Raw genomic sequence first — 18,642 nt, 5'->3', positions numbered from 1 at the left:
ATTTCACAAAAACATTTACAACAAAAGGTTAATATCTTTAATATGCAAAAACTCTTAGGCATCATTTAAAAAAGAAAATATCTTCATGTTAAAGTGGACTAAAGACATGACAGAATAATGATGGCAATTAACAAATAAGAAAGCACAAATGAGTCTTTGTAATTAGAGCCATTACAAACATAAGACCATTTCCTTTCAGCAGAATGTAGGATAAATAAGATGAATGGACAAATTGGCCAGAGTGTACAAGATCAGGACCGAGGGTGGGAGGCACAGGGCGGTCTGGGAGTCCGTGACGTTGACTGGCAGAGGGCACAGTCTCACATTTTTATGCGGTCATACTGGATGCTGTACTGAGCCCAGGGAGAAGTAGCCATGGCCTCAAGGATATCATTAAACAATCCAGGTAGGAAAGAGACAAAGGTAAGGACAACAGGAATATTGAAAATAGCTAGAGAATACAACGATCCTGAGGCCAGTTCTTACATCTCAGAGAGATACTGGGAGGGAGTAGGGGATAGAGAGAAGGGGGGGGGGGGGAGGGTGTGGTGGTGGTGGTCACATGATTTCATGATGATGGTTTGAAAGTAGGACTTGAGAGAAAGCTGGGGTGGGGGGGAGGTGGGTGTCATTCATGGCCCCAAAGGTCTGGAACTAGATCAAAAGCAGTGGAATCAGAGCAGCTAAGTGGAGGGAGAAAGGTCAGAGGTCAGAGCTCACTTTTACAGCTGCTGGTTCTGACAGGCTGCAGCTCCAAGCAGGCAAGGTACCGATGGAGATCATGAAGATTCTGATGAAGAGATATCATTCACACACAGTTCATCCAGTCACCTAATGGGAGCACTAAGACCATATCACTTAACACCATAGGCTCTTTCTACTGTTAAATAAAATATGCTCTTAGAGAAAAGCAGGAGCTCATTCACATGTCAAAATATGGAGATAGGTCAGAACATAATTAAATTGTAACTTAATAAGTGGCATCACAGAGAAATACACAGGAAGTTATAAGATCTTGGAGGAGAATGTGTCAAGATGTAGGAGGTTAAGTCATGCCCTATCAAACCTGCAAATTTAAGAAAAGCAGGTACTAACTGATTATTAAGTAAAGTGCTCTTAGTATAAAAGGCTAAATGAACTAAGATGGGAAGATTTTTGTGCTGCCACACAGTAATCCCTAATGATCATAATTTAGAATACTCATTTTAGCCAGGCATAGTGGCTAAAGCCTAGTGCTAGTTACCGGGAGGCAGAGGTTCGGAGACTGAAGTTGGAGGGTAGACTGGGCAAAAAAAAGTTTGTAAGACTCCACCTCAACCAATGGGTAAGAAGGAACCCACTTGTTAACTCAACTTGGGGGGAGGGGGAAGAGGAAGTAAGACTTTATAAAGTAAGACTTTATGTCCCAAACAAAAATGGTCTAAGTATTTAGCCTCAAATGGTAGATGTGGCTGCCTGACAAGAGAAAAGCCTGGAATTCAATCTCAAGTTCCTCCAAATAAGAAAGAAAGAAAGAAAGAAAGAAAAAGATTCCTTCCTTGTTAGGTGTTTGCCACCTAAGACCAATTACATATGCATGTGACTGTCTGTCACTCTTTTACCAAATGACTTAACGCATAAGTACTCATCAAATATCTCAGGCTGCACATCCTTTAAAGAGAATGACAATGTGATTGTCACCACTGGCAACTTGAGATGCTTTGTAGAAAAACATCAATGGCATAATCAGAAACATTGCTTTCATGAGTGAATTATTAAAAATGAATGCTGCATCTTTTTTTTTTTTACTATTACACTAACCTATACTGACATTTAGAAGCTAATTAAGAATTCTATGTTCAACTACTATCCAGATTTCAATTTGATCAAAATGTTAAAAGGAAGGATGAAAATAAGCATGACCATGAAAAGAAAAGGATATATATATATATATGAGAGAGTTGATTTTCTTTTCTGACACAAAGAACTGTGGAATGAACTGGCTGAGTGTCCAAGTCCTGTGTTCTTTATAAGTCAACATGAATTATTTTAAAAACTATGCTTTTTAAAATCTAATGGTAAGGGGAAAAACAAGTCGTTTAAATAGGGATACAGGTGGACCCATTGCAACAATGAGAAGTACAAGTCGTTATGTCGAAAATGAACTTTACAACTTTGGTGGGGGGTGGGGGTGGGGAGGATTGGGGGGGGTGCGAGGGGAGGATGGGAAGGGATGGGAAGGGGAACAAAGGAGGAGCCTACAATGCTTGATAAGAAATGTACTCATTATCTTGCCCACGTAATTGTAACCCCTCTGTATAGTATTTTTACAATAAAAAAATAAAAATTATTAAATAAATAAATAAAATCTAATGGTAAGGATATATACACACACACACACATATACACACACACACACACACACACACACACACACACACACACACACACACACACACACACACACACACACACACACACACACACACACACACATATATATATTATATATATATGTGTGTGTGTGGAACAAATGAGATAATCGAGGAAAAGGGCAATTAAAAATGTGGATAAAAATTTAAATTTGAAAGTGGAGAATCAAACTAATATGGAATGGCATGAAATGTAAATTAACTTTAGGATCTGGTATTTTAATTTGACAGCTGTTTGACAACTGCAAATGGAAAATTGACCTCAGACAACTGCCTATAAATGAAAAGATTAAGCCCGAGAATCTCAGATATATATACATATATTGCAGTAACTCCTCACATGGGAATAGATAAATGCAGGCTAGAATTTCCATTGTCTTTGAAGGTGCTGATATTCAATGGACTTAAATTTCACAAAGAGCTCTTGTGTTACTGTATCACAACTAATGGTACTTTCTGAAACTTAATACCATCAGTAGGGAAGTAATTATAAACATATTTGCAATTTCTAGGTGTTTCTTGAAGCAATTTTCAGTTAACCTTCCTTGATTATCTTTTGAATACTAAAACAGTAATATATCCCTTTTCTTTCACTTTAAAAATACTCAGTTCTGTAGCTGGATGCCAGTGGTACACATCTGTAATCCTAGATACTGAGGAGTCTGAGATCTGAGTTCAAAGCTAGCCCTCAGGAAAATTTATAAGATGTCTATTTCCAATCAATTGCTAAAAAGATGGAAGCAAAGGTGTGGGTCAAGTGTTATCAAGAACCAGCCTTGAGTAAAAAGGCTAAGATGATTGTACTTTATTTTTCCCAATAGAGAAATAAGGAAAAACAACACTACATTCCACTATTTAGTTTTGAAATATTCTGCTCTCAGAATACACATCTTCCTTCTCTTCCTCCTCTTCATTTCACAAACAGTATTTCAAAGATTGTATGTCCTATTTCAAAGACTAGAATTGGGGAAGAGAAACCTCAACACAAATTCAACTCACTGTCAGGTCTGGTTTGGTAGGTACAGCTTTTAGAAAACCTGGGCCACATTTAAGATCACAACGAAATTGCAAATGAAAACCCAAATGTCTACTTGGTATTGAGAAGTTGGAAGATCTACCCACATGGCCTGTATTCAACTAGGGCAGGAAAAGTGCTCCCTCAGGCCAGTGCTCTTACACTACAACCATCAAGGCCACTATGGGGCCCTGCAGCAGCCATGGAGCATGTACCTCTGACAGTGCAAAGCGTGTGTTCATTTGGGAGCTGAGAGGAGTTTTCTGAGACCAAAAACAACTTGTTTAAATAACACAAGTAGGAGGCCCACAGATAAAACTGACCTTAGGGAACTCTCTCTTCACCCTGGAAGCCATACAATGGGAAAAACTCAGTGAGAAATAAAGGCCAAGGAGAGATCTTCAGCTTGGGCTTCTTCCCTATACCAACGACCTCAGACTTCTTCCTCAGGGATGGGTTAGACTTTCCCTCCATATTATGTTTATATGAAATGTCCCTCACAGCTTCATCCCCAGCTAGTGGCACTATTTTGGAAGGTCCTAGAGAATTTAGGAGGTGGGGTCCAGCTGGAGGAAGCAGGCATGAAGGTGTATCTTTCGGGTTTCTTGCTATAGCTCCTTCCTGTATTCTTGCTTCCTGTCTACCATAAACCGAAAATTCTCCTCTGCTACACACTTCTGCCACCATGATGCTCTTTCTGCCCAGTACATAGACCTAGACAAACGTGGACTGAGGTCATGAGCCAAAAATCACTCCTTCTTCCAGCTAGTAGTTTGTGTCAGCCATTCTGTCACAGAAATGATAAAGTAACTAACAGAGAGAGTAGGGTCATTGCTGTAACTGAACTTGTGGTTCTTAAACTTCTGGAACTGGTTTGAGGAAAGAGACTATAAGATTGGAGCAGTGGAATAGACAAAAATGCTTTAGGCTCAGCTTAATTGGTAATTCTGGTGGGAGCTCAGAAGAAGAGAATGCTAACAGGAATGTGGACAGTGAAGACCAGGCTCATGAAGTTTCAGATAGGAAGGAATACTCAACTGGAAATGGAACAAGGGGTCATTTATGCTACATTTTGGCAGAGAATTTGTTTCCATTTTGTGTGAGTCCTGAGACTTTATGAGAGGCTGATTTTAAAGGTGACAGACTAATTAATCTGGCAGAGGTTTTTAGACAGTCCTATATTCACAATAAGCAATACTGCCAGCTGCTTTTAACCAGAGATATGGTGAGTGTTCAGTCTGTAACATTTAAGCAAACAAAGAAGTGAGCTGCAAGTTGTGGCTAAGGAGGGCTGAGGTTAGCACCATTCATGACATCAAGTATAGGACAGAGCAGCTCATGAGAAGGCCCTTAGCTGGTGGCACTATTTGGGGAAGTTCTGGAATCCTTAGGAAGAGGGGTAGCTGGAGGAAGTAAGTCATTGAGCTGCTCCTCAGGGGTATCGTGACCCTGGCCCCTTTCGATCCCCCTATCTCACTCTGGCTTGAGCATTCTCGACCGGTAAGCCATAAATCTTCCTTGAAGTCATTTCTGTCAGGCATTTGGTCACAGTTGTGAAAGTAACTAACAGACTCAGGATGCCTTACATAATTTTACATTTATCTCCAGCTTCTTGATAATAAGCAATAAGCAACAGCGATAGTTCACTTGATCATTCACTGACCTGCGCTGTTCCTTAAATGAACCAGACAAAGTTTGAGGCAATGTAGGGAAGGGCAATGCTCTGATCTCATGGAGCTGACATGCTAGTCATTCAGTGGTAGAAATAAGCAATCAATAGCAGCAACAACCAAATCTCAGGAGAGTAACAGAGGGGCACAGGGTGTTCAGAGTGGCCTATGACCAGATCTACTGAAGCTATATATGCATGTATGCGTGTGTGGGAGAGAGAGAGAGAGTGAGAGACAGACAGACATACAAGACAGACAGAGAGACAGAGAAAGAGATCAAGAAAAAGAGAAAGGGAGAAGGCTGAGCAAACAGAAAAGGCTAGGGAGAAAATTCCTGGTGGGCTAGGGAATGACCAGGCTTTAATGCTGGCTTGAGTGGGAATAACAACCCTTTCTAGGTATTTTCTTGTATTGTCCATCTCTCACTATTATGCTGTAGACTGCAAGACACAGTAACTACTGGGTCCCTGCACCTAACACCATACCTGGCACATGCCATAGGAGCTTAGGATATGTCTGCTAAGTGGATGGCACTGCAGCCGTAATCTAATCAAGACAGAAACTTTAGATTGAGTCAGTTAGAAGGAGATGAGGCTTGAGAAATATTGATATGCAGGACCTTTAAGTGACATTAGAATTTTTGTCTCTGCTGTAACAAGAGGAAGGCATTATTTGTGTTACACCCTTACTTAAAAACTTACCAGTATTTGCCTATCCTTCCAGGTAAGTCTAGTTGCCTTAATAAGGTATACAAAGCAATTCATGACCTGCCCCTGCTACTTCTTTGGTCAAATCCTTCATGGTATCCTTCTTACTCTGTGCCTTCTACGTCTACATCGCAATGTCTACATTCTTCTCGATGGTGTTCCTTCTGCCTGCAAAGGTCTACTTCATATACTCTACTTGGTAAGCACCCATCTAACTTCTCAATACTCTGGTGGCTACTTTGAGAAGCTTTCTAGACCGGCACAGGTGGAAAGGACCACTCCTTATATGTGTCTTTGTATGCCCAAGGCATCGCCAGTGCCCATGTTCTACCACAATGACGTTTCACTGTTTGACTACACTTATTCAAACATCTTCCTTCCTCTATCAAACTGCAAGCTACTTCAGAGAAGGGGGCAATCTTTTCACCTCTAGCAAAAGTAACCAACAAAATAGACAAGGGTCCTTTAGGACAAGAGCTTTCAAGAAAAAGAGTAGCCAAGAATATTAGCACTTTCTAGTACTTAAGGACATGTTGCTTTCTGGTCTTTTCAACAGGCACGGGAACATAAAGAGGATTTCAACAGCCTTCCCCAACCTCAATAATTTTAACTTGAGCTTAGCAAAATAAACAAATTCTGTACAAGTAAGAACTAGTTCAGCTACCTTTTACCTGCCTTTCAAAGGCACAAAAGTAATCTTAAAGCCTGAATGTTCACTAAATATTGCCAAAAGGGTCAGTTCTGAAGAAAGCTGATTTTACTTAAGCCAGAGGTAGCTGAGATGGGTGAACAGATAGATATCTGCTGAAAACTAGTAAGTTATCTTTCCTTGTGTGGGAATACACATTAGCCTACAAATTAGGGAACTGTCCACAGCTCCACGTTCAAGTTTAACTACATGTTTATTTATTTAAAGCTGTCACTGGGACTCGAACTCAAGGCCTCAGATTCTTGCTTGGCTTCTTCACTCAGGGCTAATGCTCTACCACTTGAGCCACACCTTTCCCTACTTTTGGCTTTTTGGTGGTTAACTGGAAATACGAGTCTCAAGGACTTCCGTGCCTTGGCTGGCTTCAAACCATTATCCTCGGATCTCAGCCTTCTGAGTAGCTACAATTACAGACATGAGCCACCAGTGCCCAGCTACATGCTTGTTTAAATAAGCTACTTAGCCATTTGGCCAGCCATTCCCTTCACTCACGAATAAGTTTAAGTCAGGTAGTAGGTTCAGTAAAAACTATTCTGAACATTTTTACAAAAACTAAGAATCTGGTTTAACGATATGTTTATTTTCTTAAGATTAGAAGGTATAGTTATTTCCATTATTTTATAATTTTTATGCTGATCCTGGAACCTGAACTCAGTATTTGGGACACTGTCTTTGAGTTTTTTTGCTCAAGGCTAGTGCTCTACCATGTAAGCCACAGTGATACTTTCAGCTTTTTGGTGGTTAATTGGAGATTAAGAGTCTCATGGACTTTCCTGCCCAGGCTGACTTTGAACTACAATCCTCAGATCTTAGCCTTCTGAATAGCTAGGATTACAAGTGTGAACCACCAATGCCAAGCAATCTCCATTATTTTAAATGGATAGTTGACTATGGCAGAAGATTAGGGAAGGGTAACAATAATAATTGACTAAGGCAGAAGATTAGGGAAGGGTAACAATACTATTTTCTTCAGCTAGCTGTTGAAGGGACTTATACACCACTACTTCATCCTCTTCCTATGACTCATCTACTGATAGCAATACAAGGTTCCCACTCTGGCATGTTTTAGGTTATCAACCATACCTGTATTGCCTTAGCAATACTAGAACAATCATCATTTCATTCCGATATGACAAAATGACTAGGTATTACATTAGACTTCTATTTAGCAGTGATTTTCCTTCTTACAAGCTGGCAGACACATATCTTTCAGTACTAAGGAAACCTGAATCAAAATAAAAGTGAAAGCTGCATGCTACCTAAGTATTTCAAGGTTAGACAGTATACTGAAGGTACAGGGGTACTCTTAGTGTACACATAAATCTTATTAACTACAAACATTTTCCTTTTGTTCCATCCTATCTCCACATTCCATCATTCAAATTTAGAATTTCTTTGTTCTTGTGTGATCACTGCTTCCGGGAGAAATCTGGCACAGGATCTGAAGGAAATGCCAGAGTGAAAATTGCCTTACAATTAATCACACAGGTAAGTAATTTCCCCTTCTTGCCAAACAATATTTTCTAAAACTCCTTAGAAAATTGATAAGACAGGACTGGGTGGTCATGAGAACATGAATGTTAGGGGTTACTTAATCACTTACATGCCCAATTTCTAAAGGTCTGCTAGCTTGCCTGAAGCATTGAAGAACAACATTACTACTGGGAAATAACAACAAAGAAGTCTCAAAAAGTTAATCTGGGTTATATATGCACTGGTATAACAAACAACACCTGTTCTACTGCCCATCCCCTACCCTCTGACATCCCAAGTTCTGTTGCCTTCAGAGTCTGACGTCTCAGTGTGGAATTCAGAATCATCCAAGGACTCTTATTTTAAAGTACAAACAATACTATTTTTATGTATTAAACCTAAAAAGCAGTGTGTCACTAAGGCAAGAAGAGAGAGGAGATAAGCAATGCTACAGTCTCTAAGGCACCAGACAGCTACACAGTTGTGTTTCCATCAGTGACACCAGTCATTAGTCAAGCAAGAGTCAACCCAGAAAACAGAGGGAGTCAGTGGTTCAGAGCAGTGGCTCATCCCTGCTAATGGGATTCAGAGCAAACCACCAGGAAAGGCAAAACACAACTGAAGATCACAAAGAGAAAGAAAGGAAAACAAGGAAGCAAGGAAGGAAGGAAAGACAGAGAAACAGAGAGAGAGAGAGAGAGCATGCAGGAGAAAAGAAAAAGATCATTCACAAAGAACCTCAGCTTGACCTATGCTAGAAGTGGGGGCTGCAGGGTACATGTGGAGAGACAGGCAAAGAAGATACACTGGGGGAAAAAAGTCTCCACGTCACCTAAATCAGATCAAATCACAGCACAGTACCCAGAGACACAAGTGAAGAAGTCTAACTCCAAAAATCCATGTATGTCTCAATGAAATACCTGCCTTTTTGATTTATAAAACTTTTCCACCAATAATTTTTTTGACTTAACAGAACTACACACCCAATTCCATAATCCATATGGTTGATGCCCTGAGTCATTACACATCCTCAAATCTTTAGAATTCACATTAAAGTATAGACATAAATAGACACACATACACACAATTCTGCAAGTACAAATTGGACACTCCTAAACCCCAAATCCAAAATCTCACGTACCCAATCTAAAGTGGAGTGCTAGCATGACACCAAAGATACCTCATATGACAGAAAGGTTACAGTCAAACGTAGGTACACTAAAATACTGAATAAAATTACCTTCAGGCTGCATAGGAAACAACATGAGATTTCATGTTTAATTTCCTTCCATTCCCAAAATACTTATATATTTGCAAACATTCTCGAATCTGAAACTATCTGAAATAAAATGTCTTGGATGAGAGATATTCAGCCTATGTAACCTAAGTCTCTTAGTATGCTGAGAAAAACAGATTTCACTTCCCATTCTCTATTAAGACTTTAACCGGAGACAACAGGATGATAATCAGATTCTGAAAGTATGGAGGATGTGGATTAAAAACAGAGCAATTGTTTCTAATAGTAGCAACCACAATACAATAGCTAACATTTAATGGAGCATTTAGTTTGACTATGGTATATGCTTTAAATCTTCCCTGTCTCATTGGAGATTGATACATGTCCAGGCCTGCTATGATAACTCTCTAGCACACAGTAGCAAGGATATCAGCAATTAACCTGCATCCAGCAGGAAGGATCATTAATGACAACAGTCTGATTCTGAAGTGATGACCAGCATGTCAGCTAGGACAGGGCAGTGAACTGGATCCTCAAGTGCCAATTGGGCCATTTTCATACGTATAATCAATCACCTCATTAGACTCCATTTTTGATTCTAAAACATAGGAATAAGGCAATCTCACAGAGCCATTATAAGAAGCAAATAAAATAATGACCACTTAATGTGGCATGCAAATTATTTTTTTCATTAGCTTTCATTAGTTATACAAAAGGGAATTTTCAGTGTTACATTTCCACACATGTGTACAATATTATCTTTACAAATTATTTTTTAAAAATGCCTGCAAACGCTATGTTCAAATCATCATTTCTGCATTTGCTGGCAGGACTTCACCTGGAATTATTTTGGATAGGAATATCAATGCCAAACTTACTCCATTTAGATGGATCGTTCTCAAGAGGGAATCATAGGCAATTTGGGAACTATTTGGGGTTACATAAATTCAGGAAAAGAGACTGCATTTAAAATACATCTTCTTTTTGACGTTATTCAGTTATGCTCACCATTTTCCTTATATATAAAAACCATATTTAGTTGGAGACTTTTTTCCCAAATGGCATTCAAAGATTCTCAATGTAAACCCGATCTATGCAGTAGCTAATTTGAATCATCTGAATATAAGCCATGAGTTACAAACTTCAGAGGCCACTGAATGAATGCAAGTTCAAAGTCAAATGGCAAAACTCAAAAGAAAAATACATTTCTCATATTAATTCTTCTTACACATATGGTGATCTGTAAATCATATCACTAGCATTTGCTAACAAAAGTCTTATTCTCTGAGAATATAACACTAAATTTAATAACCACTTTTGTTCACCATGGTAGATGAAAGTCAACTGCTATTGCTCTAGGCAGACTGCAGAGTCAAAACAAAAGACATCAGAGAAAGGGAAATGGAGAAAGAGGCATTAGATATTAATCTTATATTCACAGGGAAAACAAAAATCTTTACCTGGTCTCTTTTCAGAGTTTAAAAGGCTGTGAATTTTCTTTTGCCCTCACCACCCTGTAATTCAGAGCTCTTTATCCAAAGCTTTTCCTTTTTACCTTATTTCAGTCATGAAAAGTTTCTCAAGTACTGTCAGTATCAAACAGAAAAACACGTCTCTTCTTGACCCTATTTTACTCACACCTCTTGATCTCCTTCATGTATTTCCTTTCATGACATTCTTCAACATTCATGGATATACTACATCTAAAAGATAACATATTCTTATCAGATTTACTTTTCTAATTATAACCTACCTCTCAGGTCTGAGACTCTACTTATGTTTTATGCCTTTCTTGTAATTTTCTCTAAAATAAAGTTTCTGAGAACATCAATAGTTCTTTTTAGACCAAAGTCTAAGTTATGAATTCATTCACCATCTATTTGATCTTTCAAAAGAGCCATATATTTTTTTAAATCCTATGAACCGAGACTCAAGTAAATGATCCAATGTGTATAAAATGCTTAGAACATGACTTGGAATACAGCAAGTGCTAAGTAAGTGTTGTCTGTAATTATTAGTGGTAAGCTTCTTGCTACTTTTCCCCCTTTCCTCTCCCTGCACATGTGCCTTCAGATGATCACTTTTCTAATCTCCTCCTATCCTGTGTACAAAAGTGACAGATGTATAAGGCACCTAAGTCATAATCATACAGAGCATATTCACTCTGTTCTCCACAAGAGCCCATGAGTCATACAGGAAGTGATCCACTGGAAGTAGTGGCCCATGGATGAAGAAAGGACACAGACTTTTTTTCGTAGAGCTGTAATCCTAATGTGGCAGACATCAGCTCAACAGGACAGATTTCATCAACCTACCTTGGAAATAAATGACAACTACAGTAATCAAAAGACAATCTGGTTGGTGACAGTGGCACACACCTGTAAACCTAGCTACTCAAGAGGCTGGGATGTAAGGATTGTGGTTCAAAGCCAGCCTAAGCAGGAAACTCCATGGGATTCTTTTTTTTTTTTTTTTTGGGGGGGGGGGGTCCAGTCGTGGGGCCTGAACTCTGGGCCTGGGCGCTGTCCCTCAGCTCTTCAGCTCAAGGCTAGTGCTCTACCACTTGAGCCACAGCACCACTTCTGGCTTTTTTCTTTTTGCTTATGTGGTGCTGAGGAATCAAACCCAGGGCCTCATGCATGCAAGGCAAGCGCTCTACCACTGCGTCACCTTCCCAGCCCTCCATGGGATTCTTATTTCTAATTAATTACCAAGAAAGTTGGAAGTGGACCAAGTGTTAAGAGTGCTAGCCTCAAGCAAAAAAGCATAGGGACAACACCCAGGTTCAGAGTTCAAGCCCAGAACTGGCGGGGACACACACACACACACACACACACACACACACACACACACACACACACACACACACACAATTTGATTTGCCAGGAATACAGTATTCAGCATAAAAAAATCATCAAAAGTGTAGAACAATTTGTTGACAATAGAATAATAATGGATATAAAAATATTCTTTTAGGTGCACAAAAAAAGTTATATACACTTATACTAGGTATGCAGTATACTATGACTGTAACTATAAAGATAGTGCCTCTGAGGCAAGCCAAGATGACAAAGGCTATACTTGGGAAATCTATTTGTTCAGTATGTACACTCATCAATAGAAAAGCAGAATGCTGGTGGTGCATGCCTGTAATCCTATCTATTCAGGAGACTGAGATCTGAGGCTCGTGGTTCCAAGCTAGCACAGGCAGGACAAGCAGTGAGACTCTTTTATTTCCAATTAACCACCTAAAAACCAGAAATGGAGCTCTGGCTCAAAGTAATAGAGCCCTAGCCTTGAGCAAAATGCTCAGCAAGAGCACCTAGGCTTTAAGTTCAAGCCCTTCAACAGACAGACAGACAGACAGACAGACAGAAAAGCAGAACCCAAGCACAAAGCTTTTAAACATAAAGATATTTTTATTACATCTCACAGTATAAGACTGAGGGATACATGAGTTGTGAATAATTACATAATTTCTTGTCCAAACTGGGACACTTGAGATTAAAAGGGACATTCTTAACAATACCCTAAGAACACAGGCATCAAGCATGACACGAACATGCAGGTATCAATGGGTGGCTATACCAGAAGAAATATGACCATGGGGTGGCCTGAAGCAGAAATCGTAGCCAGGATCTTGAGGAAAGGCCTCAGAATTATATATATATATATATATGAGAAATTATTAAAGCAGTGGTTCTTTCTTTTTTCCACATAGCTTCTTTTTGTCTTTTTCTTTTTTTTGGGGGGGGGGGGGGTCCGGTCGTGGGGCCTGAACTCTGGGCCTGGGTGCTGTCCCTCAGCTCTTCAGGTCAAGGCTAGCGCTCTACCACTTGAGCCACAGCGCCACTTCCAGCTTTTTTCTTTTTGCTTATGTGGTGCTGAGGAATCGAACCCAGGGCCTCAGGCATGCAAGGCAAGCACTCTACCACTGAGCCACCTTCCCAGCCCCAAAGCAGTGGTTCTTAACTGTGTATGAATTTGGTCTCCAGAGAACATGAGAAATAGCTGAAGACATTTTTGGATGTTACTATTCAAGGAAGGGGTGTGTTACTAGTGTCCACTGGTAGCAGTTGGGGATAATGGGAAGCACCCTGCAATGAGCAGAGCAGCCCCCACAACAAAGACCCATGCAGGCTACACTGTTTAGTGCTAAGGTAAGAAAAGCTTGAATTAGAAGTGAGAAGACCTGGCAGCATACACATATGGGTGCAGCTACAATATAAACCAATTAAGAGATGTTCACACCTTCCATGACAGAGACCTAAGCCTATCTTCTTAAAAGGAGAGCACTAAGACAAAGGCAAGCATCCCAAGAGGAGAACAGGTAAAATCACAAACAAGTAACTGGTAAAGATAAAACAAATAACCAAGAAGCCAACGCATGCGTGCACACGCACATATTCATACCTACCTCCTCAATAAGCAAAGTAGCTGCGAGTAAAAGGACACTATTGATGTGATCTATAAACTCAGCTAAGACTAATTCTCATTCTCAGTGGTGGTCATACTCTTGCATGCACTGCAATATAGAATTTTAAGTTGATTTCAAACAAACAAATGACTGTCTGGGAAGACATTTAGCTATACCTGAAATAGTTATCTTTTAAACTCATATTTTGAAATGAACATATACAAATGTTTTTTGGTTTCTATCAAGTGAAATAATGAAAGAAATGTGCAAAGATCCAGCTACAAACATTTCAGCTTATCTGCTTTGTTAAGCAGCAACTCCTTTGTATAACTACTTAAAGATAATTAAAAAAAAAATCAGACTATGTGAGCCAAAAAAAGAAACGAAAATCTCTACAATGTCCAATGAGGAGAAACTGATCAAACAAATCAATGAATATCCATATATAATGCTTACAATCATTCTATACATGGAAGACTGTTCATGACTAATTATTATATGAAAATGCAATGAAATTATAGCTGAGCCAGTTTTTAAAGAAATTTGTTGATACACAAAAGAAGATGTATGTCTGTGTAGGAGAAAAATCTGTAATAATATAAACTAAAATGTTAACAAGCACATGTATTGGGCAGGACTTTTGTTCCCTGCAGAAACTTTTACACAGAATACCACCTGGTGAAGGGTACAAATCAAATAAAAATGTAGTTATTTTTATTTATCTGTATTTTTAACTCATTTGTGATAAAAATTATTATTTGTATAAGAAAATGTTTATCTGTTGCTATTAAAAGTAATTTAGCAGTAAAACAAAATGTCTTACAAATAGAATGTCTTACAAATGGAAGTAATGCCATCTACCTCAGAGGGTTATAAAGTTTAAAGAATGATTTACGCAAATGCACTCTGTAAATTCTATAGCACTCTATGGATGCAAGAAGTTAATTATCTTGTTAAGATCATACCTTCTAAACCTAAACCAGTTTCATATGTACCCTGGCTGTTAGCCTTCCTAGCAGCAATTTCCCTGACAGAAATGTATGCTTTAGAAAAATTAGGGAGTATGATGTACAGAAGCAGGAAGGTAACACCAGAGAATGGCTGAGAAAGCAGAGGCACAGCCCTACAACAGAACATCACATCATCATCAAAATTGATTAACACAGCAAAATGTATCCACAAAGAAATGTACTGGCATAATGGGAGATTAGCACACTAATACACCAATCACAACAATATGATGTGACAAAAGTTACTTAAGAATGACGAATTGCTTATTAATGGGAATTTTCTATGAGTGTTTTAGTATTTTCAGACTGAAATAGGGAAGGCAACACCTCGGGTAAGGAGGGACTACTTATTGCATATGCAAAACCTAAGTAAAACAATCCCACTCACCGCTTATTACAAGATCCACTAGGTCAAATACTGAAAATAAGTCTCCTAATGTTCTGATCATTTTTGTGGTTTTCAAGTTCTTAATTCACTCTCCTGGACCTGACTCTGCCATGCTGTTTGTCGCTTTTTCCTGAAGGTTCCATCAGTCAAAGTTCCTGTCACATTTTATCTTTCAGTTGCTAAATTGAAAACATGTATGGACTGCTTTCATCCTTTGAAGGCAAACCCGCTTTAAAGCCAAATGAGGGTTTTGGATGAGCATGTATATATATTACAAAACATGTATGTAATTTACTTATACAGTTCAACGTTAGTGGTTTCTTATACGTATCTCCTTATGCACCAGTCACTGCTTTTTAAATCAGAACCGGAATCTTATTTTCTCTCCTTAAAACAAATGTAAGAGTTGCTTTTCAAAGCTCTATTTTTTCTACTTTCACAGAGAGATCACAGAAGTTGGATACAAAGAAGGAACAGTACTAAATGAATAACAGCTCAAATAAACTACATAAAAAATAAAAACACATAAAATGTTATTTGAATCTTTTCAAAACATGGACAGAAGGGAATATTTTTCACCCACTGAAGTCTATTAGAAGCTGAAGGAGTTTTCTAAAGACAACCATATAGTTGTATGCTTTAATGGGAACACAGCTCTCTGAAATAAAGCAAAACAAAACCCTCGAATTATTCTTTCTTGTTAAAAACTTTTTTTTAACCTGTCTGCTATTCAAACTCTAGTTCAAGGCACTCCTCTCGTACTATTTTTATAAGATGTTAATAAATAATGCCCTTGAGTTGGGCACTGGTGGCTCATGCCTGTAATCCTAGCTCCTTAGGAGGCTATGATCTGAGATTCATGTTAGAAGCCAACCTAGTCAGCAAAGTCCAGGAGTTTTATCTCCAATTAACCGCCAAAAAGCCAGAAGTGGAGGTTTGTCACAAGTGGTGGAGCTCTAGCCTTCAGTGAAAAAGCCGAGGGATAGCCCTGAGTCCAAGCCCCAGCAATGGTGCACTTGGACACACACAAAAACAGAAAACCAAAACAAGACCCACCAAAAAATGGCTTTTGAGTTCCTTTATTTTATATATGAGATCTAACAACACTAAACTAAAAAGTTTCTACTGTACTACTGAAAGAAGATCATACAATTTGGTAAGATGGTAACACCTTAGTAACACTGGCATTCAATCAGCCTGGGGACTCTGGACATTTTAAAAGCATGGTGATGCTTCTCAATGAAAGGAGAGCCTAAGTCAAGTGTATCACTCCGTATGGTGGGTAGGAGTTGAAGAAGAACTCCTCTTTGCATGAAGCACTGGCTGATTAGGAACTACGACACTGATGAGGCCTATGTGGAAGAGTGACACACAGAAGATCGTGGCACGGTGCTCCAAACGAAGAACGGTGGAGCGGGCATGTGGGTACAGAGAAGAGCTGAAAAACCAAGCTGAGCAGAGGCAGATTCTGCAATATCTGGGTACTACAAAGTGTCCCGTTCTGTATTCTGTGGCTTTCCTCAGTCGTTTAAGAAATTTTCAGCATCCACCTAACCCCTATAGCAAACAGGCATCTTCAGATGATAGAATCAGGCAGTCATCTAAACCCACAGACCTTTCAGTTTCTGAAACCTTGGCTTGCTGAAATTTGTCATCCTACTTTTTCTACATACTTTCTGCTGTAACTGAGGGTTTTTTCCCCCCTTATGAAAAAGTCGCAAGCCAACGTTTTTTTTCTTGAGGAGCATGTAGGGCAAGCATAGTCTAACTCAAGGTAACTTTTGTTTTATTATAATATTTTGAAGTTTCAACACCATTTAATGCTTTTGAGTTCTCTTTTTGAATCTTGACATTTATTATTTTAAACATTTTGTTTGGATTTATGCAATTTAAATAGGAGAGAGCAACCAGTATCTTAAAAGATAAATGCAGGGGCTGGGAAAGTGGCTCAGTGGGTAGTGCTTGCCTTGCATGCATGAGGCCCTGAGTTCAATTCCTCAGCTCCACATAAGCAGAAAAAGCCGTAAGTGGCATTGTGGCTCAAGTGGTAGAGTACTAGCCTTGAGCTGAAGAGCTGAGGGACAGTGCCCAGGCCCAGAGTTCAGGCCCCACAACCAAAAAAAAAAAAAAGATAAATGCAGCCAGTGGCTGGTGGCTCATACCTGTAATCCTACCTAGTCATGAGGCTGAGATCTGAGGATCATGGTTTATAGAGAGCCTCAGGCAGAAGGCTCCTTTATACCTATACCACATGGACAGGAAAGTCTTTGAGACTCTTATCTCCAATTAACCATCAAAAGCCCAAAGTCGATATGTGGTTCAAGTTGTAGGGTCTGAGTTCAAGCCCCAGGATGGGCATGTACGCACACACAATGCAGCTCTTAAACTCATACAAAGGAGGCTAGAAACTAGAATGTGCCCCTGGCTTACTTTCCTGACCTAGACTGATCTCCAACTATGCAAAGGTAATAATAAAAAATTTGAAGGGCTCGGGGTGTGACTCGTGGTACAGAACTTGTTTAGCATGCACAGGAGCTTGGTTCCATCCCTATCATCACAGGCATAAATAAAACAGACTTCTCCTAAGCAGACAAATGTACTTTATCAAAAATATCAGTAGTAGTAGGACTATTTATATCTTACTCTAAGCAATTTTTGCTTGTTTTCTTTCATGGTCTTCTATATAGCCTAGGCTGCTCTCAAAACTGTGATGCTCCTTCTACTTCTCAAGTACTGATAGTACTATAAAACAGCTTTGACATTAAAAATAATAACAATAACAAGTCCTTATTTGAAGCGTTACTACATTCAATCCCCATACTTTGCAGAGTAGCTATCTATGATCTACTCAGCCAAGCTGTTTTCCTGCTGGTAGCTTGGATTCCTGTTTAAAAGCTGTGCCAGCTCTTCTTGGGTGTTCTGGTGATGAAAATGATTTTCCTTCAGTTTTAGCCAAGACTTTTTCACTCTTAGTATCTTATGGAAAAACCACATAGCTATGGCACACCACAGTGACCAGGCAGGGGGTAAAAAAAGAAAAACTAATTTAGAGAATTATTTGGATATTTAAAACTATAGTGGAGGTCTATTAAACTAAAATTCTAATTAATTTTTTAACTTGATTTCATGCATCAAGATAACAGAAGTATTAATTTTCTGATTTTTCTTAAAATTGGAGATGTCCCTAAATATTATTTTGTATGTAGTGGTTTAAAATGTGAAGAAAAAATGATCATGGTGATGTAGGCCTGTCATGAGATCAAGAAGGCTAGCTGGGCTACATAGTAAGATTCTATATGTATGTATGTATGTATAAATAAATAAAAATAAAACAAAACAAAAAATAAAATAAAATGCAAGTAAATAAAACCAAGAAAGAACAGCAAAAAATAATCATGAGCCAGGAAAATGTTTCTGAAATAAGTGAAAAAAAAAAAAAAACAAATACAGCATGATGGAAAGAAAGCTATGACAATTCTAAGACACTTTTTTAGCACAGGGATCCAGGTCACCTGAAGCCTATATTCTATTGCCTTCTCACTGGAACCAACCTGAAAGCATTCACTCCTCTTGCTTTCCAAGAAAGACTGACTAGGTGTATAAAC

General features: G+C 38.9%; 1 protein-coding gene across 2 annotated transcripts in view; it reads right to left on the bottom strand.

Moving 5' to 3' along the window:
• Positions 1-18,642, bottom strand: part of LOC122119496 (protoheme IX farnesyltransferase, mitochondrial) — a 125,060-nt gene that overhangs the window by 77,744 nt on the left and 28,674 nt on the right. The gene's annotated exons all lie outside the window — the stretch shown is intronic.

This window comes from Dipodomys spectabilis, unplaced genomic scaffold, assembly GCF_019054845.1.
Source record: "Dipodomys spectabilis isolate Male_0828 unplaced genomic scaffold, ASM1905484v1 ptg000004l, whole genome shotgun sequence".
NCBI classification, from domain to species: Eukaryota; Metazoa; Chordata; class Mammalia; order Rodentia; family Heteromyidae; genus Dipodomys; species Dipodomys spectabilis.
Note: the sequence above shows the minus strand (reverse complement) of the source record. Positions and strands in the feature narration are given on the sequence as shown.